Source organism: Numida meleagris, chromosome 7 (assembly GCF_002078875.1).
Source record: "Numida meleagris isolate 19003 breed g44 Domestic line chromosome 7, NumMel1.0, whole genome shotgun sequence".
Lineage (NCBI taxonomy): Eukaryota > Metazoa > Chordata > Aves > Galliformes > Numididae > Numida > Numida meleagris.
In genome coordinates this window covers 26,380,638-26,402,584 of record NC_034415.1, presented here as the reverse complement: position 1 = coordinate 26,402,584, position 21,947 = coordinate 26,380,638, and the positions used below count along the sequence as shown (strand labels likewise).

The 21,947-nt window shown below is 42.8% G+C and overlaps 1 long non-coding RNA gene across 1 annotated transcript in view; it reads left to right on the top strand.

The window, feature by feature from the left end:
* The window catches only part of LOC110402913, a 24,797-nt gene continuing 18,140 nt past the window's right edge, over window positions 15,291–21,947 (top strand). The window contains exon 1 of the long non-coding RNA XR_002441396.1: window positions 15,291–15,528. This is a non-coding gene — a long non-coding RNA (uncharacterized LOC110402913). The remainder of the gene's footprint in view (window positions 15,529–21,947) is intronic.

The window sequence follows — 21,947 nt, the reverse complement described above, 5'->3', positions numbered from 1 at the left end:
ATCTCAGTGCTCTGTTGCCTTCATTTTGTAGACTAGAAGACCAATTTTTGCAGTAAAACCTACTTGCTAGTATTACATTTCCTTTCAAACAATATGAGCTGTCGTACTCCACAAAAGGACTTACGTAGACAACAAATAGCTCCACCCATCACAACACACACTCCCAAGATAAAACAAAATTTCTTCTGTGGTGGCTTTTCTATTTCAGACAGAAGAAGGCACTTTGCTACCTGGAATCTGCAGAGCACAGAGAATTTGCTCTGTATAGGATGAACCATGAATGCCAGGACCGTCCCAGCTGGCAAACTGAAGGAACAAAAATGAATATGAGAGAAGACTCTCTTTGTAGGCTGGGACAGAACTTCAGACCACCACCACCACCACCACTTGTTAAAAGCTGTTAAAGTGAAAATCAGTGACACAACACACGGAAGGAGCACCAAGTTCTGACTGTTGGGCAAAGAGGGACTGGTGTGCTGATATCCTGGATCTTCAACAGCCTGTAGGGAAGGATGAGGCTGTAGAAGAACAAAGTTGTGAAGCTGTGAAGATGAAAAGGACATGGGCAAAGTTGGAGTTGATGGGACTGAACGAAAGGGTCAAATATTATGGAGAAAAGAATTCACTAAATCTTGTCAGCCTGCGTGTGGGAAGGAGGCAGTAGAAGAATAAAAAGTAGTGCTGACATTGCTGGCCTGGGAGAAGGGGAGGAAGAGGGAGGGAGGAGAAATTAAGAAAATAATGGAGAAAGGCAGGAAGGGGGAGGGTGGAGGATGTAAGAAATAAGGTGCTCAATTTTGTCCAAGTTGCCCTTGAGCTGGCAGGGGGGTTATGCGGGATGATGTGCTGAAGAGATTTATGGGCTTGGGGTAGGGTTGGAAAGGCAGATTTGTGAGTTGTCAGCATAGAAGTGATAGCAGAACAGCAAGAGAGAACCATGAGACCAAGCGCAGAAGGGGAAGAGAAATGAGACCAGGCCATGCCCTGGGGGCTTCTGAAGAGGACTAAGGAGCAGCATCACCAGAATAGTCACCAAAGTGCAGGGTGCTCACCAGAGAGCAAGCAGCAAGAGGGAGTCAGAACTTAGATAAGAAATGGCTGGAGTTTGATGTATGGAGGGAGCATGAGCATTTAGAAGTGAGTTTTGAGAGAATCCATCAGTGTTGTAGTTAAAGCTCATTAGTTTTGTAACTCCTAGTGAATGGTTTGAGAGAAGAAGTGACTTCGGGTGCCATCAGAGTTCATGGGCTGCTGTTCAGGCTGCCAATCCCACTTAAGAATGTGAAAAGACAGATTTTCAGGAGCAGCCCGTCCTTCTCAAGTTCCACGAGGAAATATACACCAAGGTCTTTGTGTGAATGGAAAAGGGAACTTTTATGGAACCCCATTCACAAGCCCTGGTTTTAAGAGGTGCTGAGTGATGTGAATGCTGTGCATGCAGTCAGAAGAATGCGTGGAAATCACTTAACTGGGAACTTCATGTTTAGGAAAAGCAAAATATCTCGATAGGCATTTCTCTGCATCTGTAGGTACCTGAATACCTTTACCCATCAGGCCCTAGGCAGTAAGGTCTACTAAAATGTCAGGCACACGTAGTTGATCTTGGCTAGCATACAGACAATGTGATTTTTAGCTATTTTCAGTAGGTCTTTTTTTATTTGGCTTTTATTTTGAAGGATCTGATTTTAGGCTGTTATTCTAAACCTCTCTCAGCTGGTGACTATGATTGCTTTTCAAACCGTCTATTTTTTTTAACCTTTGTACTCTTATGCATGAATCTGGGCCAAATTACCACCTTCTGTTCACTTCCCAGTGTCTTTGAGCTTTAAAAAAAAATAAAATGCAATTTCAATCTCTGAGGCTGGGATCCTTTGAAGACACCATGGTTGCTGGTTCATTTATAACTGGCTGGAACATCTTTGGGTGAGTCACCATCCATGTGAATTGCTCCCTACACCATAGCTTGTTTAGTTAAACCCAACTACAATAATATTCGCTTGCTTTTTGGCCTCCTTTGGAGCAGGGCTTGTTCTTAGATGCCAGCAGAAAGCAAAGGTGGATGCTGTCGCATAGCAAGAAGAAATTTAAAAGGGAGCAGGTTTTACAGCTCTCCTGTGGTCATTGTTCAAGGAAGAAGTCAGGGAGAATACTCATGAAGTGAGAATGAAAATTTAATTGATGGTCTGATTCTCCATAGCTGTGCAGCCACCCTTTCTTTCTCTGCTTCTAATAAATGTTCTCTGAGTTCACCCCCATATGTGCAAGAAAAATTCATGTGACCAGATAGAGAGACCTTTAAGAAAAGACCAATATTTGCATATCTATTATGGCTATACTCAGTGTTATACTTGTTTCATTAAAATTTCTATTTGGATAATATGTAAGGTCAATACTGTCACTGTTCTGGAAAATTCATTTATTTTAAAATTAAAGCTAAATACAGTGAGTATGGTTTTCCCTCTGCCTCTACCCGTATCAGTCCACTGAGCTTGACAGATTAAGTAACTGAAAGCAGAATTAGGCCCACTGTATTTATGGATGGAGGTCTGCTGTGTGGGGATAAAAAAGCATTCTAATTGCATGAATCCTTATTTTCAAGGTAAATCACTTGTTATAGATGCTCTGAGTTTCTGCTTTTTATATTCAAGGGATGGTTATTATTTCAGCTGGGTGCCTACTGAGGTCCATTAGCTTTTACACACCAGTTAAGGCTGTCAGTTGCTGGGATTAAAAACACATGAAGAAATACTTAGGAGTCCCATGCTACCCTGGGGTTACCAGCTCTCAAACCTCAAGCAACCATTTTCAAATTTTCCTATTTGGAAGGCTGACAATGGGAGTTCTTGCATCAGAGGAGAGGAAAGACATGGCTGTCATGGGCATTTTCAGGGCCTGTGTCTGGTCTAAGTTCTTTCAGAGCCTGGGGTCCTTTGTGTGATCAGTTTGTTGGTTTTTGTGAGTGTTGCTTAACAATCCTTACTTAGCATGGCGTCTGCTTCAATTCTCAGAAATCACGAAAGGGGAAGAAGTGATCTAGGACAGCAACTGTGGAAGTCACCTTTAAAGTCTTACAAAAATGTATTAGCAGCAAAAGCTATTTTTGACACGCATCAAGGGAAAATGTCTATTAAGATGGATCTGTTCTAACTTTACCATTGCTGCTGTAAAATCACAGTGTTTTAAAGATTTCATTTTTTTCATGCAGGAGACTTCGTGTCTCTTCAGTCCTGCTGCAATTACAAACCTGTTTGTTAAATGGCCGTGTTTGTGAAATCACCAGAAGCAGATCACGCTAACTTTCCCCCTAAAGGCAGCTGGCTTGAAAGCAATCAGATGGTGTCTGTTACCATTTTCCAAGGTGGAAGTGGTCTCTTATATGTCAAATGAGCTCAGTGACTTTAATCCCTGTCCCATACGTCCACACCACAAAGGGCAGGATCTCAAGTAATCATCTTTTTGTCAGTCTCAACAGACAGAGCTGGAACTACATTCACCCAGGGGAGTACATGGCTTTATTGTCAGCAAACATTTTTCTCCAGCAGAATAGAAGGAAAACTTAAACTGATGCTTACAGTGCTCCGTCTTTTCTCCAGTGCTATTTCTGAACATTATTTTCATTTGTAGATGGAGTAGGTTAAGTGGAAGTCCACAGCAAAGAAATATCTAAACCCACCTTTTTCATTAAGCTATGGATCCTTTGCAGCGTGCTGGTAGGAAGCCAACATTACCATGTTGTCAGAGGAGACTGGTGTGTGAAGGTGGGATTCATTCCACTGGATCTAAGCATCTACTGGTTTATATCTACCTGAGACCTGCAGGTGTCCTTTATAGTTAATGAGAAGGAATTGACATCTCCAGAGGGAGAACTGGTGGCAAATGAATTTCTTTTCAGAGGCTGTGGCTGCTAACTCCTCGGTACCTGAAGGTAGGACAGGGGAACGTTACCCTGCCTGAATTTGTCAAGACCAGACAGAAATCTCTAGCAAGGGAAAGACAGGAACTCAAGAAACCCAAGCCCACCTCAGCTTGATTGCTGGACCACCTTGAGGTTGTGCTGAAGATGGGCCTGAGCTATAATTTGGAAGGTGGAGGTCTTTGACAAATTCTGATCAGTGTTCAAATCTTGTAATTTGAACTCAGTATCTGTGAAACTTATGGCTGGACGTGACTACTTCAAATACATTTTAAAGTGCTGCTTAATGGTGGTTGAATGTAACTGGCAAAAACACTTAAAGAAAACCAAACACAAACATTTGCTACTGAACTGAAATCAGGCAATGTTTATATTAGGGATGTGGAAATTTTCCCTTTAAGCATGTTAAAGGATTTCTATCAGCAAAAAGGTTAAATTTGAGAACAATAGAACAAAGCGTTTATTAATCTCATGCAAATAAATGGCTTTTGCATCCACCTGTGTATATATGTATTTATCAACTAGTTAGAACCGATCAAAAGGTTTTTTGTTAAGCTCAGTAAGTGCCAAGCTCTACAAGAGTCCTGAATGATGGTAAAATGATATCGTCACTTTAACATGAGTGAGCAATAGTTATTAAAATGGTCATTTCTTTTCAGTGCTATGCCCATGAGTTGAGAAATCCAATCTCATCCGTATAGTAACCAGTCTTAGCCCAGGGGAATAGAAAGGAACATCTGGAGGCAGAAAATCCATGGCATTGACCTGGAGAGGTCAAACTGTGATCCTAGCCAGGACTGGAGGAGAGGGGGTAAATGAGGTTAGAGGCCAGATGTGAATCCTGATAGATTAAATGAAGCTCAGAGAGCAATAAAGGCTTCCTAACCCTGCAAGCCAAGGGTTTCTGTAAGCCTGCAGCTTGATCACTCTTCTGGGCTGGGAGACGAAGACTTTGCTGATTAGCATGCAAATGCAACAGCAGTGTAAAAAGTTCCAGATGAATTTATGACTGAGCTTTGCTGCAGGGGAAAACATGTTTGACAACGTGCATTAGAAAAGGAGAGTTGAATGAAATTAGGTGTCAACCTACTATCAGAGAAGTTGGGAAGATGCTTAGCAAGAGGTGTAAGGACATGGGTCATGAGAAAGAGAATCTTGCAAGCAGAAGTGCAGACTGGAGAAGGGAAGCTCTTGCTGTTTTAAAATAAGAATTCCAGCCTAATAAATGTGACTTTCTGTTTGGTACTAATGAAGTAGATTAATAAGGCTATTGGAGCCCATATGGCCACAGAGATTTCCTAAGACTAAGCACTGCTAATGAATGTTTTCAGAAAGGAGTGTTTACTTTCAGGCATATTTCACCCTTGGAGTGGCCTGGTATGTAGAGTAGCCACGGTGTTGGTCTTTGTGCGTTAGATGCGTCATCTCCCTGCAGAACAAGCGTTATTCCCATTTTGCAGATGGCAGAATTGAACGGGGAGAGCAAAGATCAACATCTGCAAAAGCCACCTTTGATTTCACAGAGGAAGCACCACTTAAACAGGCATCCTTCTTCCCCTAAAAATACATGACTCATAACCCTACCAAAAGTGGTTTGGTGATAGGACTCCAGCACAGGCTGCCTAAGTCACATATCTGTTAACTCCAGGAGCTCTGTGGGTTTGGCCTCCTGACACACTGGCTATCTTTGTTGCCCAGCACTTCAGAAATCCTGAAGACAGGCCAGTCCTATTTAAGTTCAAAATTAGAGTCTGGCTGCTTGGGTACTGGCAATCAGATGTGAAAACATGCTGATTTCATTCTTAAATGGAGATTCAGTTGGCTGCTTATTTCCTGAACAAACATATCTACGAAGATAAGAGGAGCAGCAGCAACAGTCAGCACACACAGCTCTCAGGTCTCTGGGCTTTCTGTCTTCACATGCTTCACTGTCATTTTGATCTCTGCACCCCTAAGTGGTCCTGACCAGCCAGGATAAATGGCTTTTCTTTTCTCTCTCTAGAAGCAGGGAGCCCTAAGCCCTAAATCTCCCTGAAGATAATTCAGTTGTAATCTTTTCTTACGGACTTCTAAAAGTTCTTGGTCCTGGCTATGCAATTTAGATCAAGCATGCGATGCATATCCAGACTCTTGTTTTCTTTTAGCTAATTTTGCATGCACTGCTTTGTTTGATTTTCCAGATAATGAAACATCAACTGAGCCTAGTTCCCTGCCACAGTATTAGGGCCCAAGTCGGGTAATGTGGCTGTAAGCACAGACACCGGAGTCTCGTGTTCAATTGTTCATGAATGCAAATGCAACTTTAAAGAGAAGTTACCTTTGAAAGTCAGACTGAAAGCATACATTTATCTGGGAGAATTAAGGAGAATTTAGGTCAATAACTGCAGGTGTGTGTTTACGTTTGTATATGTGCACCCTTTCCAGAGATAACTCAAAAACACCCAAGACTGTACACCACTGATGTGAAGGACAAGGTAAGAGCAAAATAGATGCATCAGCTGTCTCCAGGGCATTACCCTGTGGAAGGAGGCAGATCCACAGAGCAGGTATCAAATGCCTTTCTCCAGAGCTTGGAAGTGACTGGTGTGTAGGCAGGCATGAAAAACCCTGCTTTACTTTTTTGTCAATCTGCCTGTCAAACTAACTTGCTAGGCAGGGATAGTAGGTTGGAAAATAGACTGATATTTCAAGTGTGTGTGCGTGAAGGCAACAATTCGTAGAGGTCTATTACAAAAGTGTACTTGGTAGTGCCAAGAATCAAAAGCAAAGACTCAGACAGACAACCATACACATGGCAATGCAAAGAGGAGGACAACAGCTTCGTTCCTTCTTAAACCAGAGCTGTTAGTCCTGGGAGATTTGTTCGTTCCATCCTCAGCTTTGCTTTAGCCCTTCCATGGAAGTACTGTATTTCCTCATGGAGTAGAGCGTCCTCCATACTTGCCTCCACTCTCAGCTCTTTGCTATCTGCACAGGTCAGCTGAAAGTAAAAGATGAAGTAACAGGTGAGGAAAAAGAGAGCTACAGCAGGGTGCTGCATGTATTTTCTGTCCACCTTCACACTGCTGAGAGACAAAGAAGCATCAGGAAAGAGGAGTCCTCCTGTTGTACCAGCTTTGGGCCAGAGTTCACTTGCTTTTCCTTACTGCAAGCAAAGGGCATGTCTCTTTTGCATAAGGCAAAAGTCTTCCTCTTGTGCAGGTGATGGTTACAAGATGTAAGAGAAGCAAGATAGCCTGCTTGGATGTAATAGCAATAGGTGCAAAAAAGGGAAAGACTCTGCTTATCTCAGAAGGCCCACACAGCCCTCAGGTAGGCAGACATCACCAGACAAAGTACTCTTGCCTCCACTGCCAACCCTTAAATGAGGTCTGGAAAGAGGTGGATCCTGCACTGCTGGCACCTGAGCTCCCCTGGGTTGGCCCTGCCTTCCCACCAGGTGCTCAGTCACTGGTTCAAGACCTGAGCTGGGGTTTCCCATGTGATAACAAAGAAAACAGTGTCCACAGTGTAGGAAGACTGTCTGTTAAGCACAATCATTTGGACGGGAATTGATGCTGTGGTGGCATTGCTGACAGGTGCCTGGCCCCCCAGCTGATTCAGGATTGTCCCACTGTGCTCTGTGGAGGATGAGGTTTTGTCACAGAGAGACCACAGAGCAGATGCTTCAAAAGAGTCAAGGTTGGAAGACCGATTAAGACTTCTGAAATAAAGTTTGTGGTTGTGCATCTAGAGCCACGTGAGATTGTCATGGCTCTGTATCCTGCAAGTCCTCTGTCAGCTCCCAAACCATGTTCTCAACCTCTTTTCTTTGGGCTGAACTGTGAAAGGACAGCATTCTCTTTGGGAAGCATTCAGCATCCTCTTCCCTGGCATCAGTCTAGCAGAGTTTCTATTCCAGTTCTGCCAGCGAAGAGTCAGTAATATGTGACTGAAGTGAAAATATGTCGGGGATAAACAGAAGAGATCTCTTTTATCAATTTCCCCTGCATCTTAGGAAGAATTAATATCAATCTGTCTCTTTGAGGCAGGATTGCAGGAGCAGTAGGTTTATTTGCATTTAGCATTTCGCTATTGGCAAGAAGTGGTTTTGCATTAAGCATTTGACCATTTGACCAGCAGATTTTGCTAGCAGCATTTAGAAGGAGGTAAAGGTTATTACAAACCCTCCTAGGTTAAAATGAACAATAAATATAGGTAAGAGTTTGCACAGAGGAAACACGCTGCCCAGCGCACATGTACGCAGCTGGGTGCCCTTGTCACAGGTACTGGTTTTGTATCTGGTTCCCCAGCGTGCTGTGGAATTTGCTTTCTTTTCTTCACACAGCATGGTCAAGCTCTCACACTCATTTTACTTCAGGCTCTTTTGAAAAGGCAAATGGCACTGCTGGAAACTAATCAACGTAATTTTTTACTCTTCACAGAAGCCTATTAGCAATCATTGCTGCAATCTCGGGCTGTAAATAGGGACAGTGTATTCCTAAATAGAAAACCAGAAATGTTTTGTATTTTCTATATGTTTTCTGCTTTGTCTTGTCTCTAAACAGCTTCCTTCGGGGCTTTTTGTGTATTCCTCTTTTCTCTAGGTGCTGTAGCAGTCAGTTGAACAGGGAGATGCTGCTGGGGATACTGGAAAAGCTCAAAATGCAATGAATAGCAACAAGCTAGCTCTAACATCACTGTTGTAGGAGCCTTGCACAACCTCTTTCTGCATACATATACAGGCAAAGAGTAAAAGCATTGGCTTTATGAAATGAGACACGGACACTTAGTTTTTATCCTATCTGACAAAGGAGATGAAGATCTTTGTTTTCCCCATACACGGACAGAGCTTTCATGGACTAAGCTCCCAGCAGAGATGAAGCGTTGCAGAATTATCATAGCTAAGTGAAGGAGAGCTGTCCTCGGGGTAGACTTCCTTCAGTTGTATTTCTGTAGAAAATTTGTTGGCCCCAATATTATGCTCAAGGAGTTAGTCTGAGTAGGAGACAATTTGTTCATGGTGTGAGAACACAAGCAAGGTTGATTTGCCAGATCCCATGAAGGTGACTACGGTAACCACCGAGTCAAATTTCCTTTTCCCATTGAGTTTTATATTAAAAGCAGTCAACTTAATTAACGAACACAGATTTGATTAAAAGTTTCTCTGGAACTCAAAGGGAGGCCATTTGATTTCTGTCCCTTGCCCAGGTTTTTCCGAGAGCCCAGGGTTGAAGGCTGTGGTTTCTTTTACACATGCAGCCATGCTGCTTCTCTGTGCTCATTTGGAAGGATTTAAGCCAGAAATGAATGTGAAAACTGAAATTTTCATGTATTACAAGAGCTCGTCCATTTATCAGAATAAAAATTATAAGGGTCATTAATCTGTGCATATGTAAATTAAGAACTGTGGAGAGTTTCCTGAGAACCAGCAGCGGCATGTGATGTACTCTACTGCAGCCGTGCCAGGGATGAAATGTGTTGATTGCCTCCAGGGTTAACCCTGCAGCTTTCATGCAGCGCAAGAGCAGCTTGTTCTGCTCACCATGTGGCACTGGAGCAGGCAGAAAGGTCACACGAGCAATCAAGACCAGCATATCCCTACTCAGGTAGGGACCCCTGTGGCTGTAGGATTAGCAGCAGAGCCTGAGCTGACTTTGAATACATATTTGCTTCTAACAGTCCCGACTCTTTTGGAGCATTTTTTCAGTTCATTAATCTATGTCCGTATTTGCCATGAATGTGGACACACGGTGGAACAATGCTCTCCGTTTCTTGCTGTTTGCCTGCTTTTCTTCCTTCCTGAGTGTTTGAAATGTGAAAACAAGAGGAACAAGAGGAATTTAAAGGTTAGATTATTTTCTTAACGCGTCTCCCTGCCGGAGCGAGCTGTAATCTGACAGGCTGCTTTGAGACCTTTGGTGGTGTCACTTTCACAAGTACTCCACAAGAAAACTAATAGAAAGCATTTGCAATTATCAGATAATACATATATATTTTAAATATGGCTGGAATTCTCTAAAACAGTTGGGGGTTTCAGAGTAATCAATTTGATCAGAGTGATGAGGAGCTGTACATCTAACACCGTGGCATCGCATGTAGAATCTCAGTACATGAATTCCAAGCTGAAACTTAAAGATCCAGCAGAATTTACTCTCCTCTTTTCTCTTTACCATTCCCACAGTATTTGGGAAAGCAGTAAAAGCACATTTGCTTCAGCACCTCCACTGCCAGAGCAACACCAGTACAAGGGGCAGCAGTGCATCCATGTAGGGCTGCCTCCAAGGCAGAGATTTGTCAGGGAGAAGTCACTGACCTCCTTGTTTCCTTAGCCCTGGAGATCCTTGCACTCTCATTGCCGAGTCTCCCCGGGGAGGTGGGGGTTCTGATGCCTGCCCTGGGAGGAAGATAGCATTTAATCTTATCAGCCAGCTCGGCTGACATCCCTGCTGCTGCTGGAGGAGAGCTCTGGGGGCAACCCCCAGCCAGCAGCAAGAGAGACGTCCGTTCCAGAGCATCCTCTAAATGAATCCTCAGCATTTTCATTAAAAAGAGCTGCCCCTGCTGGACAATTACGGATTGTGGCTCCCTCATTTTTCCACAGACAGAGAGCTTATGGAAAAACTGACTGACATTTAAAAATGCCAGCAATCTTATTAATCCTGCAGTTCAAGAAGGGTTTCTTGGGGCTTCATATGCAGAGTGCCAGTCGGAGGACAGAAGGGTGATGCAGCTGCACTGACACGACCAAGCTCCTTACACAAATACCAGACTGCTTTAATTCTTCTTCAAAATTGGGTTTATCATGAAACTTCTGATTAACAGAGAAGTGCACCTGCAAAGGTTAAGGCACCTGGTGCCCTGGGGGCCACAGCTGTGTGAATACAAGCTCTTTTGTGCTCTATCCCATGGCTGACCTCCTTCCAATTTGGGAAGAGCCCCTTCTGCAGGAATTAAAGGCAGCTGTTCTGTCATCTGCTAGCTCAGAGGTGTCCTGCTGCTTTTCCCTGTAAGCAGAGGGCACTTGTGTGGGTGACTGTCCACCAGTAATTTAAACAGAATTGCTGATGTATTGCCCTTATCCCAGGATCACAAGTTAAACCAGAGGATGATATGTGTCGGGACTCTTCTCCACTGGCCCATGAAGGATTGAAATTCTGAGCACAGTAACACCTCTGCTTCTCCTTCTTGCCTCCCAGTTTGTGGGAACTGACATTCTAAAAATGCTTAGCCGTTGTCTGAGGAGAGCTGGGTTCAGTTCAGCATCTGCTAGAAGAAAATGCAACCTTTCCCCCACCCTGCTTTCATTATTTGCTATGTGCACTGGGGACAAAAGGAGCTGACTTCCAGTGCATGAATTACTTTGTGAGCTGCCTTTGCGCAGCTCCCACTGCTTTCACTGAATTCTGACGAGCAGGATTTGATCCCATGCTGTACAGACAGTGCTGTTCCGAGGACGGAGTGTGTTCCCCTTCAGATAGTAACTCTGCTTCAATAGAAACTCTGACATACTGCTCTCAGCTTGTTGTTACTCCTTCATCTCAGAGGAGAGCTCAGTGCTGCGGGTGACGACTCAGATTGCTGTTTTTCCAGCACGACTGGGATCATGCATGTTTGCTCTTTGCCAGATGTATGTATATTTTGATGCCAACTTTGTTATTCTGTATTGGAAATCATTCTCACTGGTTGGTGTATTGTTTACTTGGGTGTAAATCTAGCCGTGCTGCACATACAGAATCAGAGCCAAGGTTACTTCACTTTTAAATCTCCAGTGACCATCCAGTAAATAACAGCTTTTGCAGTCCTGGCTGAGTCTATTGGCAGAAAATACAACTGTAGATCACTCTCAGAGGAGTGACTCGTTGCAGCAAGGTTAGGGAGAAGAGAATGAAAAGGTTTCCCTAGTAATTTGGTCCGGTTTATTAACGCAACAGCTATTACTGCATTAGCAATTATATGTAGTGTGTGTTGAATGAAAAAATCAGATGCCTTCCAGTTCCTCCCGTTGGTATGGAGCCGCTTTGTGTTGAAAATGGTTGAGAGATGTGAAATTATCTCAGGGCAAGAGGTTGTGTGTGCATTAAGGTGACAGCCAGCCTGACATGGGCTGAGCCATCTGTAAGCCATGGGTGCAGGCCACACATTGAGAAGACACTGACTGTGGGTCAGCCCAAGGTCTCAAATCCTGCATTTGAGAGCTCTTATTCTTTGACCCGATTTGCTGCAGGGGAATGGGTTTCAATTTGGAATAAATTTTGACCCAAATAATTGAAAGTTAATCCCACTTTATTTTACATAATGTTTTATGATAATGCAATTGTAGCATGTTTAGTATGGGGCATAAAGGGCAACAATCTATGGAAGCTGACGTTTTTGCATAAAAGGAACAACCAAGAGGTCCTGAGTTTATCTATTCAAACTGATAGCAGCATTTGAGAAAATTAACCTTTTTAATAATGACTTCCTCTCCTCTATTTACTTTTTTTGGGTATCTCTGGTAGATATTCATTTGTGACACTCAACAATTACCTTATGTGCATAACAGTATAAGTGAACTGAATAGATTTCTAGGTTAAGTAATGCCAATGAGTTCAAACCAAATCTGTTAAAAAAATGGAACTGTAAGAGAGCAAGTGCAATGCAGGTCAAGTGCTGCTCGAATGAAGCGATGTATTGGTGTAAGTTGCTGGATACAAAATACTTTCCTTCTTGGGGAGTTATCAGAAAAAAATGCACTCAGCGAACTGGAAAACTGTGAAATTGTTTAATAAAATTAATCCTCAGCTGTGATTAACAAAAATGTCAGGCTTATTTTGCATCTAGATTGCCATCCCGGCAAGTACAAATTAATCTCTGAATTCTGTTGTCCTCATCTAAACATTTGCTCTGTTGTACTGAAAGTAGTTTTCGACCCAGTCCGTGTTTTCTTAATAAGTGTCATGTTTGAATAAAGAAATTAGAGAGCATGTTTTCAAATAGGATTTACACCAAGAACGTTGTGTTTAGATACAGCGTTGGTTGGAAGTCATATGATTTCATTACATACTCTTATAAAGCTGTATTTTATTTCTTTTACTTCTCTACAAAATCTCATGTTTTCCACAGAGCTACATGTGTTGTGGAAGGAGCACTGAGGTGGGTAAGAAATAGAAGGGATGAGGCTTGCAGGTCAGTGGATGGTCCTTGTTCTCTGTGCCCAAGCTACAGAATGTCTGAGCCTTTTCAAGCCGTGAAAACACAAACCTTGCACCCCTAAGACTTTGGGGAAGACCATAATTATAAGAAAGCTTGCTACTGATCCTCTTGGATTCATGGGTCTTCTCTGTAGTGCTGAGAAAGGAAAGCATTGTGTCTCTACTGTCATGTCATGAGTGCATTCCTTACTCTGTGGTTCATGCCTCTTGGACATGGAGCTTTTCTAGCTCCCCGCTCCCTGGTGCTTGTCAAAACTTCTGTCTGCAGGCTGTTTTGGTTACTGTTATAGCTTTGGATTTGGACCTGAATATTAAGGGATAGGCTTATAGGTGTTCGTGCTTACAAGCTGCAGAAAACAAGATAATGAAAATACTAACACAAGCCTGCAGAGAAAATAAGGAGATCCTGGAATCATAGAAATTAATAATGAGTTATATTCTTTTGCTCCTCTGCAGCTATGTGCATTCTTTGATCCAGAAGATAAACACATTAATTTCTCACTCCCCTACCAAGGTAATCTCAAGTATTTTCTCTATCTCTATCTCTAGTTGTACTGGAAGCTGGAACTTTTCAAACCAGTTGATACTGCTTTTCTCAGCTCTGTCTTTGACTGTCAGCCTCCATGCCAGCAGCCATAGCATCTTCTGCCCCTGCCACAGACTGGCAAAGCAGCCCGCCCTTCACCAGAGTGAACAATTCCATCAGCTGCACTGTTTTTACTGCTGTCTTCACATCCCATTGACTTGGCCTTCCCTGGCCACCACCTTTAAGAAACCAACTTCAGAATGTTTTGTCACAGGGACCTGCTCTGCTGCCAGGCACACCTGCAGCGGCAGCACCCAGTTTGCAATGCAGAGCAGATGAGAAGGACAGTGGCACCCGCTGTGTGCTCCACCATCTCTACAAGACTCAGGAGTGCTCCTCTGGCAGCACAGGCATGGCCAATGCATAGAGGTGTTTCTCCTGTGCTTCAGCTTGTTTTTCTCTTGAAATATTTTCCCTGTAAGTAGCCAGAGCAATTGTGGCAACCAGCACACTAAGGGATCTTGCTTCCCCATTGATGGAAAGCAGTTCTTCTTAAAGCTTGCCCCTTCCTGGATCAGAGCTTGTTCTTCTTGTTAAACCATGGCCACCCACTAAATGAGCTGCTCACAACCTGCTTGACTTCACTTGCAGTGCTCGAGCGCACTGGATCCAAAGGGGCACTCCTGCACTTGGTGCTAGCAGGACTGAAGGACTGGCAGCTGCCAGCCCCATTAACTCCTCTCACAGCCCCTTTTGGAGAGGAGGTGACCTGTGTGCATGGCTGGATTCACAGCTCCAGCAGCGGGAGCTGAAATCCTCAGCACTGCCGCTGTTCCAATGCTGGAGCAGCTGCTTTAATGTTCATATTCTCTGTCCCAGCCTGAGTAGCTCCCTTTAAAAATTCTCCTTTGAACTCCCCTCTCTCTCATTTTCCCCAGGTGAAGCCATTGCTCTGTTTCAGTCAATGTCAAAACACTCCTCAAATGAACAGAATTAGGACGGAATGGGAAGAGTGTTATTTCCCTGCTTTCATTGGGACTGGTTTGGGACTGAAACCACCAGAGCTCTTTGAAAGCCGAGTTATTTCCATGCAGATGCCTTAGGAGTTCAAAATGGTATTAGAATTTGCATTACTATTTTGATTTTCACCTGTCAGTGCTGACATCAGCGACAGAAAAGGGCACGATGCTGGAAATGCGATCTGCTCACTTTTCCCCAACATGATGCAGCACAGAGACAGATGATTGTTACACTGCTTCGACTCGGTAGCTCAGTCCCAAAGGGTATTGTATTGCTGGATGACATTGTGCTGGAGTCTCTGTGCCTGATTTTATTTTGAGCAAGTCATACCACTTTATACATAGATAATGAAGCCCTGTGCACCTGGTAGAGGCTGCACAGTGTTATTTAAAACATGAGTGTCGGAGCATGCCTGAAAGTGAAGTTCCTTCATAAGTATAAGCTGCAAACCCTTATTCAACATCAAATCAAATCAATGTTAATTTGTGAACTAATTAGCATTTCAGGCTTTTTTTTTTTTTTTTTTTTTCAGCAGTGGGGTGATTTTGTATATAATGCTATGTGATTGTACCGAAGTACATAATTACAGAGCTGAATACATTGTCTCCTGCTGACATGTTGCAAAAAGAGTTTCTTTCAGCAAAGGATGCTGGCTACATCTAAATTAAAATAAAGGCACACAGATAAGTCCATGCATCTAACCTGGAGCTGAATTAAACTGATGCGGTGTCAGAATCCAGGCATCTTGATAATGAGTGGGCTGACTACATGTTAACTGAATTTACTCTTTCACATTTCTGTTTTATTTTGGTGACGACCTCACAGGATATAATTCGGTGTGAGACAGATGATGGGACGTGTATTCTGAGTGGAGAACATGCACTGAGGAAAACCAAGTGAGTTTGAAGAGACTTTTTATTTTTATTTTTTAATAAAAGAAGTCTAAATTCTGAGCGCCGAGCGTGGGAACTGTTGGTGCTTGCTCAGCTTAGGGCTCATTTTCTTGCAGAGCCCTCTCCCAGGCAGTGACCAGCACCACGCAGCTGTAATGGTGCAAATTCCATCAGCTCTGCAGTAGCCACCTCTGTTATAGCAAACCAATACAAGCCTTCTCTACACGCTTACCTAGCAGCAAATATTTTCATTTAAATACCACTACCCGCACTACAGTTCTCTTTTAAAACATAGTTTTAATAATATTTATGTCCTTCATTATCTATCTCTTGTCTTTGAAGACACTGATTTTTAGCTGTAATATGGTTAAGATAAAAGCTTCCTTTCTACCATAATGCAGAATGCACAATCTGCTCTGACAGGCTGAACACTACATCTATCTAATACAAATATATGAAATAGTAATGCAGCCTCACTGCTGTGTACAGTCATTAACCTTGTTTTTAGGAAAAAAAAAAACTGCAAAAACATATAAAGTGTAAAAAATTTCTGCAACGTGGAAGGAGAGCATGCGCATACAGTTCCCTACAAGATTCCTGTGTTAAACAGAAAAATTTTGCACCTCTACATAACCTTGTGAATTTTGCACCTCTACATAACCTTCTGGAAGCTGTCTGCCTCCAGACCCACACAAAGCAGCCGTGCCAGCACACCACCTTGCTTTTCTTAGTGCTTCAGCCCAGCAAGTCGTGCAGCTCTGCGTGGCTCATCTGTATTCACCGACTGCAGGAGCACTGGCCCTAGTGAGACCGAACCCTGTTTATTTATTAAACCTGCTCCCTTCCTAAATGAGTCGATCAAAGCAGAATGTCTATTAAAAGTTAATGAAATTAAAGAGTTGATTTTTTACTTTAAAAGGCCAGGAGCTCTAGCAAAGGGCTAAAACAATGAGCCAAGGTTTAGTGAGCATTGCTCCCTTTGTGAATCTCAGCCCTCATACCCAACTCCTGTGCTCGTTCTGGACATCTGAATTATTAGAGGCAAACTGCATGGGAGGAGAATTGGCCTTGATTTTCAGCATTTACCGCAACCTTCTTACATCTGTACACTTAGGACATTTGAAAGGTTTAACATTTCTTCCAGTTACATTTTCTGGTTGACTGTACACAGTGCTACCTTTGTGCAAATACCTCAGTAAACCATTATTTTCAGTGCAAAGAGCAGCAAGTTGAACTATTTGGGGAAAAAACACAATTTAGCCCAAGAACCATGCTAATTATATCCTTGGTTATTTTCACACAGACAAATATTTCAATCTGCACTCTGTGTTTATATGCTAAAGATGTTTCTTCTTGTCTGAACTAGCAAATACACCTCAGGGAGCTCTATTTTTGGTTACACATTTAATGCAGAACATTATTTGCATCACAGGAAGATCACATCTTCCCCTTGCCCATTTCAGCTTTTCCACACCCAACCTCAGTCTTTCCTATTATTTGTAAAATTGCTTTTGTTTCCAGTTGGGATCAGATTTAGAAATGGAAAGATCAGGGCATATTAGAATTTTTAGCAGGATGCTAAACCATGCTGGGGAGAATGGATGCGCAAGACAAAGGAAAGGGTTTAGAACAAGGTTTTTGGTTATCTGATTGCTTTTGCTCTGCAAAAGAGTAAGAGATTAGCAGAGAAAAAATAAGGTGCAAAAAGCGAGAAATGGAAATATGCGCTTAAATGATGTAGATGATGATTTTATACTTGCTAAATTTTGAGGTAAGTGATCTTGCTTATTTGGGAAGAAAGCTGGCATTGGTTTCTTAATCACTTAGAAACCCTCAGGACATGTTTCAGGGAGAAGGTGCAGAGAAAATGTTCATTTTTAAATATTCATGGAGAAATTGTAAGAGGGTTCCAATTTGTGTGGCCAGCACTGATCTGCTTAACCATTTCCCTGTCATCTCCCTGTTTGCACTGAATCTACAAGTGATTTTTTAATTGGATTCTAATAGAAGTCTCTTTTCTCTCTCTCTTTTTAAAAAAAAAATTCCAGACAACTATCACAAAATAAGAGGCAACTCTAGAGACAAGATCTGTTCTACTTTCTAGCAGCAGCTGCAGTATCGAAAGGGTTAACTTAGATCATCAAGGTTTCATCTTCTTGCCCTCTGAGGTCAGATTCATAAAGCTGAAGAGATGAATTCGGAAATTTCCAGAGACAAATGGGGGAGACAATCAAGATATATGAAAAAGGGGGCTGGGAAATTAAGTTCTGTCTCAGTGTATGCAGTTACCAATGATGGCTTGAAATTCACTTAGGTTCTCCTGCAGATAAGGTGCTGAGATGTCTCCCTCAGCCAAAGGGCAGTCTTCATCTCCTGGGCAACATTTTGGTGCTGATCTCTTTAGCCTCCACCACTGGCTAATGCTGAAAGAAGGGAGGAATTCTTGATGGTGCATTTAAGTTTAGAACTACAGAGATGACATTGCTTCTAGCATACTAACATACAAACACTAACTGGTCACTGATGTAATACTGTTCTACCTCATGTATTTGAATATGAAGCTGATATTGAACCTCTAGCTGATCTAAGTGCCTTGCCCTGCTCTCAATATCTCATGGGTTCAAATTGCCGATTAATTGAGTACCATTAAACTACCACTGTCTTTGATTAAGCACCATCTTTCCATTAACTTTAGTCTAGGCTTACCCTAAATACCTGTACCTGAAGGGAGCCTACAGGAAATCTGGGGATGGACTTTTTATAAGGCTGTGTAGTGACAGGATGAGGGGAAATGGTTTTAAACTGGAAGAAGGTAGATTTAGACTAGATATTAGAAAGAAATTCTTTACTGTGAGGGTGGTGAGACACTGGAACAGGTTGCCCAGTGAGACTGTGGGTGCCCTGTCCCTGGAGGCATTCAAGGCCAGGCTGGATGGGGCTGTGAGCAACCTGGCCTAGAGGGAGGTGTCCCTGCCTATAGAGGGGGGTTGGAACTGGATGATCTTAAAAGTCCCTTCCAAACCAAACCATTCTATGATCCCGTGATTAAATAAGCATGTGAATCTTTATGAAAAAAGAAAAGCCCTGCCAAAAAGTGATATAGTTCTAAACATGTCATGTCATAAAATGTAAGGTGTAGCACACAGTTATGCTTGAATCTTCTTATCTCAGAAAATTCCAGCGGTGAAGACCAAGATATATTAAAATGTATGCTTTTAAAGTGTAGTAATAGTGAAGCATTGGATAACATTCTCTGGGAGGCTTTGGAGTTTTTTAGGACATACCTGGCCTTGTATTTAGGGGTGGAAGGAAAGGAGAAAGGGAGTGAGCTCGCACTAAAGGCTCACGGTTATGTTCTTTGGTGTGTTAGTACTTGAAATTTGGAGGTAGATAGAGAAGGTAATTTTGTTTACTTGAATCAGATATGAGAAAAAAACACACCTTTTCATAGCATCCTCATGCACTCTGTTTTACACCTTAAAATATTACATGCTCTGAGAAAGAACAGATTTATGAAGCAGTGAGTCTTCTTTAAAGGCAAAACAGGCTCTTAACCAAACACCTTATAGTGATGCCACCAGTCAGGTAAACCTCTCCTTTCCTTCACTAAAAGCAAACAGACTATCAGCAGTCTGAGCCCAACAGTTCATAGGACAAAAGTCTTACGGGGGATGGTTGAGTCACTGTCCCTGGAGGTTTCAAGAAACACTTAGATGCTCTACTAAGCAACATGGTTTAGTGGGGAGATATTGGTGGTAGGTGGAGGGTTGGACTGGATGCTCTTGGAAGTCTTTTCCATCCTTGGTGATTCTATGACTGTATGATTCCATGTGAAGGCACAACTGAATTACAGAGCAGTGGTATGGACAAAGGTGTTACTGAAGGAAAATGTGCTCTGTGCTTGTGTTTCCTCTCTAGCTAACAAGGAACTTTTTGCACAGGGATACTCCTAAATCTATGAGACACCTCTGCAGGAACCTGCAGTGTAGAGGCATCTAAATGACTTTCTGCCTATCCCATTGCATAGATGTAGAAGAAATAAAATTACAATAGGGGCTTGCGAAGTATTGATGGAGGAATGCAAACACATAGAATCCAGGCTTAAATTCTGATAGCATCCGCATCTGTTGTCATTTCTGCCTTTGCTTTTTATAGTGTGTATGTGAATCCACGTGGTTTTGTAAATTTTCTCTCCCAGATACATATCTCTTGTTCTTGGAGGAAAAAAACAGCCGGGAATGTATGTATAGTTGAATTGACCTAGTCACATCCAACCCACGGCCCTCAGGAAGTTAAAACAGAAAGCCGTGGAGCACCTGCACAGCTTCTCGTTTACTTAACACAAATCTTAAAGATTTGATAGCAAATGTTCTATTTCTGAGCGTTCCGAAATCAGCCTTGCAGAGAGAAGACTGCTCAGTGCACTACTTTTTGAATTAACAAGTTAATCCATAGCTGCTTGATGAAAGAGAGGGGAAGCAATTACCGCTATGCACTAGATCACCTTAATTTCAAGTATGTGTTCGGATACATCTTCATTGGCCCAAAGAAGGAGTTGGGTTTGGGCAGAGAGAGAACAGTGATTAGCCAAAGCAGCCCATGCTCCTTTTTGTCATGAAGTTTAATCAGTTCCTTGCTTACATGACATTTTTCAAAAGCTATTCATTACTCCCGAAAGGTGCTCGATTCTGTGACAGTGCTGGCTGTGCTGCCTACGGTTGCTGCATTTCCAAACAGGGTGGTACACATCTGTGTTTCATATTCAAAAAGATACCATTAACAGAAATCCCAGATTCAGTAGTTTGATGCCAACATGAAAATTACTGATGGTGGCCTAAAGAAATGCTACAAATTAATTACCAGTAGTTGTGCAGTCATTCTGGAGCATGTGTTACCTGCCATGAGCAACTGCTATGCTCTCTTATACGGAGCAGAATTTCTGTTTGCATGTTTTATTTTTCTTTTCTTAATAGCAGAAATGCTTCTTCCCCAGAATTGCTATGAATCAGGTATTCTCAATCCCTGGGATGTGCATTGCTTGTGGGATGTGAGAGTGTAAAGGTAGGACAGAGGCTCCCTCCCCCCCAGAGACAGAAGCAGAGGGTGTGCTATAGCTGGAGCTCCCTCCTGCCTTTCCTCCACGGTGTCTGCAGAATTTCTGAGTGCTGCAGGGCTTTTCCAGCTGCATGTCTGAGTGCTGCTGGAGCTGCTCCCTCATTCGCCAGGCTGCTGACCGGACCTGCGACCCACTAACCCCCCGGTCCCTTCCCTCCCAGCAGCCTCAGAGCTCTGCAGTTTCTAATGGCCTCCTTCCTCCGTCCTCCTTTTGGCTCCGAGGGGCAGTGGGGAGGAAGGGAAATCAATACAAATGGAGCTCATTTTAAAGAGTGGGAACTGCTAATTTAGGTGCTGAACAGCAGTGTGTAATTCTCTAGGCATTACACACAGAGAAGACAATTTATTTTATTTTGTTTTACTCTTTTTTGCACAATGGGCTTGTACTCTACGGGCTGCTTGGGGTGCAAGGTGTTCGCCATGGTCACCTAATGGTTTATCAGCACACATCCCACTCCCCAGGCCTCAGCATCGGATATAATTTATCTCACCATCCTGTGCCATTACAGAAACCCACTTACTTGAGGTTGCATTTAGCCATTAATTTATAAATTCCTGGGGTTTCTGGCTGGGTGAAGAGTCTAACATGGAAAAATATGAATTATTGAAATGTGGCATTTCGAAAGGGAGCAGGTAGAAAGCACCTGTGACTGCAAGAAAGGATGAGTGCTCTCCATCTGCACTGTTTGAATGGTGTTTATACTGTTCCTGCCTGTGGGAATCATTTGGTCACTTAGAGGCAAGCAGCAGCACAGTTGTGCTGTGCCTGGGGTAGTGTCTTAGGAGGGGAACAGGAGGGGAACAGGAGGGCTGCATGGTGTGGGTATGGCATAACAGGGCCAAGTGGATCACAGTGGGTTCTTTAAACATACAGCCTCCTTTTCTTGCTCATGCATTATTTACTGATGCAGTTGACTCACAGAAATGAAGGTAGGGCCACAAAATTGGGTAATAGAGGAGCTGCTGGATAGGAAGTCAATGGAAACTCATGGAGGAAATGGAACAGATGTAGGAACAAGAGGCTAGTGGGGAACTATGCCTGCTAAAGAAGGGAGAATAGCGACTGGGGAGTGCAAAGGCAGATTATTGCTAAAGCATAAGCAGTCTTTTTCAGAGCTGCTTTTATATTCAGATTACTTGATGATATGCTGACTAAAGGAGTTTGTTGAGTTACTCTTTTCCATTGTATGAAACTAGCAGGTGATTCCTACCCTCCCTCCATCCCTCTCTTCCTTCTTCCTTCCTTCCTTCCTTCCTTCCTTCCTTCCTTCCTTCCTTCCTTCCTTCCTTCCTTCCTTCCTTCCTTC